Raw genomic sequence first — 7,081 nt, 5'->3', positions numbered from 1 at the left:
GGATAAGGGGTGTGGGTAAAGGGGCAAGCTCTGTGGGGTTTTGAGGGCATCCGCTGGGGTATTGCAGTGAGCACTTGAGTCTGTCAGTGTCATTAATGAGCTGGCAGAAAAAAAAACAGTATTTCATGCACAAGTGAGCAAAGAGACAATAAAAAAGGAGTGAGATCACATCCGAGAAAGGCTTGACATGCTTTAAACATATTAGTTTCTTCTGAATAGGTATACTCTTATTTTTCAATTGTTTCTTCACTGTACCACTTTTCTGAACTGGCCGTCACCCCATGACCAGTGTATGCCCCAGGCACAGGCTCCCCTGCCTTTCCACATTCTTCCTCCGCCACTTCTAGAGTTATACTTCATCTCATCACGTCAATTAATACTGCTAGTACAGCGGGTGCAGTTCTGCTTACCCATCCCAACTGGCTTTGGAATGTGTGTGATCAATTGCCAGTGTTTTTCAGCCTGCTGGACTGTGAAGGCAGTTGCATCCTGCCCTACGATCTGGTTTTCCTGATGGCTTCTAAATATTATGCCAATGACTTAACACCCAAAACATCCTCAGCCATTTTTTCTCCTGCTGCTGTCTACTGCTCTTGACAGTTTGCCAGTCACAAGGTGATATCTCTTCTTTGTGCCTAATACCTCCCAACTCTCTGATTTAAACCTGTGTGTTTGTGAGTTCAGCTGACTGGGAGTATGAGTGAGTCAACAATTCCAGAAACAGAGAGTACCACTTCAGAGAATTATGGATTTACTCCATACAATAGCTTTTGAAATATTAAAAAATACTGTGTTACTCAACCTTATAATTTTGTTTTGTTTGGTATGGTTTTTTGTTGTTGTTGTTTTGTGTTTGGTTTTTTTTTTATGCTGGAGGAAGAGAGGAAATCAATAAAATCTAGAAGTGAGTAGGTTTTTTTTATTTAATGCTAATTCATATTGCATTAATACAGTTTACCAGATGCCTTTGTAATATTTCAGTAACACAGCAGTGGTGCTAATGTTAGACATTTCATTGTTCTAAATTACTCTTTTTTAAAACCATATAAATTACAGCTGCTAAATGGTGGAGCCTGTTTTTCTAGCCTCTTTAATGCATCCACTGTCTTGGACTCTTGCACTGTATTAAATATGCAGTTTTCTCTCACATGTCTGAGTCATTTACTGATCTATGTGTCAGAGCTTAGGTCGCAGAACTGGTCTTCAGTGCTAAAATGCCATCTTCTTTTTTCTTTTTAATTTTAGTAGTTCATGCATATCAGCTAGGCAAAAAGACCCCCTGCTGGTAAAAGCAGTCTGCTGAAAAATCCTGCAGTAAAACTCGAGGTCAGGTTTGTTTTACCGTACCTGAATTGATCTGATTGAATTTATCTTGCAGTAAAATAAAAGCTCTTTAGCCATTTTTTTTCTTTCTGTTATCCAGTGACTTAGTCTGAATACATGGCCAACCATTAGCTCTGCAGTAGCTGTGATCATGTAAAACAAGGGTCTTGGTGTCCCTTGTGGGTGGTTTAATGAATGCATAAAAATCTCTCCACCTGTGGACAAATGGGAAGCATTATTTAGAAAGCCAACAGAGATACGTGGGAGGTGGTTCAGCTGCTGTCTCAATCTATCATGGGACTGCATCTTAACTACACTATGTAGCCCCAGGCCTCTTATTTCAAAAAGAGTGTGTTGGGAATTGAAAAAAAAATAAATCACTGGAATTTTATTTTTTTTCTGTCAAGAAGGGCTTTTCAGAAGGTGAAAGTCTTTCAGCTTGGAAAAGATATGAAGAAGAGTATGATCAAAGTAGGAAAGTTTATTAAATTATACCACCTGCTTAACTGTTGCAACTAGTGTTGCCCAAAAATGTCATGATGCTTTGCTTAGTGTTGGGGCAAGTGCTATAAAACTTAGAGCATTTGGAACCAGTGAGGAGCTGGCTGTTCGTGCAGTTCTAGTCTCTTTGGTTTTGATTGGAGATATTGTAAAGGCTTCATCACAAACATGTGAGTTCAATGTCACACAGTGAACTGAGGTGGCGATGAGTAAGTGGGCAGAGAACTGACCCTGAGTGTGGCGCTGGGAGCAGCTCTCCGGTGGTCCATCTAACTCCCACTTCTGAAAGTTTCTTAAAATTTGAAAAGATTTGTATTCTCTTGCCTTTTCACTTTTCATTGAGAAGGGCTGTGTGATTTTGTTCTATTAACAGCATTTCGCAATTGGAAAGAAATCTCCAAAGCAGCAATTCCTTCTGTTGTTGTTCAAATAGGTTACTCTCACCAGCACCATACTGAACAAATAGTTAGGAATTGCATATTCGATGGTACTATATTTTTAAGCCCTTAAAACATATTTTAATGTAGCAATGTCCTTAGTGTTATAAATAAGTGTACTATATTGTTTTCCAAAAGACTTAGAATTATCACAGAATGGTTTGGGTTGGAAGGGACCTTAAAGATCATCTAGTTCCAACCTCCCTGCATGGGCAGGGACACCTCCCACTAGATCACATTGCTCAAAACCCCATCCAGCATGTCCTTGAACACTTTCAGGGATGGGCATCCACAGCTTCCCTGGGCAAACTCTTCCAGCAGGGAACTACAGACTGGTCAGTCTCACCTGTGCCTGGCAAAATCATGGAGCAGATCCTCCTGGAAAGTTTGCTAAGGCACATGGAAAATAAAGAGGTAGTTGATGACAGCCAACATGGCTTCACTAAGGGCAAGTCATGCCTGACCAATCTGGTGGCCTTCTACAACAAAGCTACAGAGATGGTGGATGGTGGCAGAGCAATTGATGTCATCTACCTGGATTTGTGCAAGGGTTTTTTTTTTTACACTGTCCCACATGACATCCTGGTCTCCAAACTGACAAGGCATGGATTTGACAGATGGACCACTCGGTGGATAAGAGATTGGCTGGATGGCTGCACCCAGAGAGCTGTGGTCAATGGCTCAATGTCCAAATGGAGGCAGGTGACAAATGGTGGTGTCCCTCAGGGGTCAGTACAGGGACCAGTGCTGTTTAACATCATTGTTGGAGACATGGACAGTGAGATTGAGTGTATCCTCAGCAAGTTTGCTGATGATACCAAGCTGTGTGGTACAGTTGACACCCAAGAGGGAAGGAATGCCATCCAGAGGGACCTTGACAGGCTGGACAGGTGAGCCAGTGCCAACCTCATGAAGTTCAACAAGGCCAAGTGCAAGGTCCTGTACCTGGGTCAGCACAACCTCAAGCACAAATACAGGCTGAGGGGGGAGAATGGCTAGAGAGCAGTCCTGAGGAGAAGGACTTGGGGGTGGTAGTAGATGAGAAGCTCAACATGAGCCGCCAGGGTGTGCTGGAGCTCAGAGAGCAACTGCATCCTGGGCTGCATGAAAAACAGTGTGGCTGGCAGGGCCAGGGAGGTGATTCTGCCCTTCTGCTCTGCTCTGGTGAGACCCCGTCTGGAATACTGTGTGCAGCTCTGGGGCCCTCAGCACCTCACCTGTTGGAGAGGGTCCAGAGAAGGGCCACCAGGATGATCAGAGGGCTGGAGCACCTCTGCTGTGAAGACAGGCTGAGAGAGTTGGGGCTGTTCAGCCTGGAGAAGAGAAGGCTCTGGGGAGACCTTACAGCAGCCTTCCAGTATCTGAAGGGACCTACATGAAAGCTGGGGAGGGGCTTTTCATCAGAGAGGGTAGTGATAGGACAAGGGTAATGGTTTGAAACTGAGAGAAGGGAGATTTACATTAGATATTAGGAAGAAATTGTTCACTACAAGAGTGGTGAGTAACTGGAATGGGTTGTCCAGGGAGGTTGTTGATGCTGCATCCCTAGAGGTTTTTAAGGCCATGTTGGACAAGATTTTGCGCAACCTGGTCTAATGGTAGGGTTCCCTGCTCATGGCAGGGGGGTTGGAACTTGATGATTTTTAAGGTCACTTCCAACCTTAATGATTCTATGATCTCACCACCCTCACATAAAGAATTTCTTCCTAATGTCTAACCTAAATCTAACTTCTTCCAGTTGAAAGCCATTACCCCACTTATATCTGGGAAAACAAAATGGTATTACTGGGTCTGTCTGTTGAATGGCTGCATATTTTCAGCAAGCTGCAAGCTGAGCTGTGGAGTTTTCTTATTAGCATGTGTAATCAGAGGGCTGGAGCACCTCTGCTGTGAAGACAGGCTGAGAGAGTTGGGGCTGGTCAGCCTGGAGAAGAGAAGGCTCTGGGGAGACCTTACAGCAGCCTTCCAGTATCTGAAGGGACCTACATGAAAGCTGGGGAGGGGCTTTTCATCAGAGAGGGTAGTGATAGGACAAGGGTAATGGTTTGAAACTGAGAGAAGGGAGATTTACATTAGATATTAGGAAGAAATTGTTCACTACAAGAGTGGTGAGTAACTGGAATGGGTTGTCCAGGGAGGTTGTTGATGCTGCATCCCTAGAGGTTTTTAAGGCCATGTTGGACAAGATTTTGCGCAACCTGGTCTAATGGTAGGGTTCCCTGCTCATGGCAGGGGGGGTGGAACTTGATGATTTTTAAGGTCACTTCCAACCTTAATGATTCTATGATCTCACCACCCTCACATAAAGAATTTCTTCCTAATGTCTAACCTAAATCTAACTTCTTCCAGTTGAAAGTCATTACCCCACTTATATCTGGGAAAACAAAATGGTATTACTGGTTCTGTCTGTTGAATGGCTGCATATTTTCAGCAAGCTGCAAGCTGAGCTGTGGAGTTTTCTTATTAGCATGTGTACAGAGCAATCATCTCTTCAGTAGCAAAACATTTATAAACGTCAATCCTTCAATAGCTGTGCTAGCAAGCAATACACAAGTCCTTAAGTAAGAATCTCTAGGATCTTCTAATGTGCTCCTGTTTCTCTTTATTGACTCATGTCAACAAATACTTTTCCATCTCAGACACAGAGAGGTTTTAACAAAAGAAACAATTATTTGTAAGGTGCACAGCAAGAGCATTAGATCCTCTTGTTCTGTGCTTAGCTGCACAAATGCCTGGGGAATCACTAACTGCCAGGGTAGGACTATGACATCTTAGAAATCTTGGCTATAGTAATGGAATTTCAGTTTAGACTTGTTTATAAATAATTTCTAAAGAACAAGCCCTGAAATTATTAAAACAGTAAAGAATGGAAGTAAAATACTAAAGTTATGCCATTTTTTCCCACAGAACGTGTTTTACCTTTAGCCTGATCTATCAGTTACTGAAGTTGGTGGAAAAACTCCTATTGATTTGAGTATGTGATCACGAGGTGTTTATAAATCAAGAACTTTACTGTTTGGGTCTGTTGCAGTCCTTGCTTTCAGTAATTTTGATTATATTTTGTGTTCTTCAGTGTTTATGATGTATCTAGAATATTTTAGGGCTACATCTGGCTGGTGACTGGTCACCAGTGGGGTTCCCCAAGGTTTAGTTCTAGAGACAGTTTATCAACAATCTCGCTGCAGGAGTTGAATGCAGCACTAGCAAGTTTGCTATTCTGTTCCGATCCGTTCTGGTCCTCTCCTCTCGTCTCCTCTCGTCTCCTCTCGTCTCCTGTCCTCTCCTCTCGTCTCCTCTCCTCTCCTCTCGTCTCCTCTCCTCTCCTCTCCTCTCCTCTCCTCTCCTCTCCTCTCCTAATTAGTAAATTGTTAAGCTTTGCTTAATAACCTAACAATAACACAGAAAAATATCTTGGTGGAAGTGTACATGATATGATCAGAGGAGCAGTGGCAAGTAGTGAAATTCTGGTGACCTCATCAGGGAAGAACACCCTGACTTGGACCTGGGCTGTTGAAAGGATGAGGATCAGCCTCATGTGCAAGTGTGAAACTCACCAGAGAAGTCAATGGAGGAGGCTCACTGGACTGGTACAGACACCCTGAAAGGGACACTGGAGTGATTGTGGGATGCAGGGGTAGAGATCCTTAGGATTATGCAAGACTTAGTATGAAATATCTGGTGCAAGGACCGAGGTGAAGAAAGGGAGGATCAAGGGGATTTGAGGAGGAGCAAATGTAAGCAGATGGTGAAGATGTGACAAAATGAGCCAGTTGCAAGGCTGCTGGTTGGTACACTTCTCTGGCCATGTTCTGTATGTGATCACTGCTGCCTGTCCAGTCTTGTTACTGAACTCCACTTCTTACTGTATTCCTGGGTGAGGGTGTGTCTCTTCTGTGTGGATGGACATCTAAGTGCCAATGGCTGGAGAGGGGGCTGAGTGTCACAGAGGCCTGTGCTTCTGTGATACCAGCAGGTTGCAAAGATGAGTGTGTGGAGGTCTGAGTGCCAGCAACTGGACAGAGGGCCAAGCATCACAGGTGTCCGTCTGTCTGGATTAAGAACAACTGGAGAGACTGGAGTGCACATTACATGAATGCATATGCCAGCGTGTGTAATTGCTTATAAACATTGTGCTGAACTAGCAGGATAAGAGGCTTGGGAGCCAAGTGCTGAAGCAGCCACAAGCCTGGGCTGCATACTGGAGAGACCAGAGTACCCAGAATGTTTGCTATAGGAGGGACACGGAGGTCTGAGCCAACTGCTGGAAGGAGCCATGGGGTCAGGGGACCAGCTACAAGAGCTCCTGTTTGCATGTGCCCTTGTGCATCAGGCAACTGTCAGACCAAGGGATTCAGGGGCCAGGTGCTAGATAGACTAAGGCCAGTTACCAGAGAAAGTCCTAATGTGTGTGTCAGTGCAACCAGGGTTTGGAGTGCCAGCAACCTGTGTGGGGCTATGGGCCTCGGTGGCTTATATGTCTGGATGCTCCCAACTGGAGACACCAGAGGCCAGTTGCTGTACATAAGGAGTGTCTAAGAGCTGCTGCTGGAGGGTTCTGTATTGTATCCATGTATCTGTTCCTGTTAATGGATGGACTTCTGTCCTGATCAGCTAGACAAGGGAACTGGATGTGGCTGTCGGTGCTGTTGATGATTGTGTGAGGTCTGTGTTTTCTGTCTGTGTGTCTGCATGGCTGGCTGGCTGTATGTGTGTGTGTGCATGTGTGTACTGTGGGCATCTCCACCCATTAAGAAAACATGCTTAGCCTCCCCACTGGCTGGACCCAGAGCAGCGGCAGCCTGTCCTCTTACTGGGCAACA

The sequence above is a fragment of the Chaetura pelagica genome, unplaced genomic scaffold (genome assembly GCF_000747805.2).
Source record: "Chaetura pelagica isolate M959 unplaced genomic scaffold, ChaPel_1.0 scaffold82, whole genome shotgun sequence".
NCBI classification, from domain to species: Eukaryota; Metazoa; Chordata; class Aves; order Apodiformes; family Apodidae; genus Chaetura; species Chaetura pelagica.
This window is presented reverse-complemented; position numbering follows the sequence as displayed.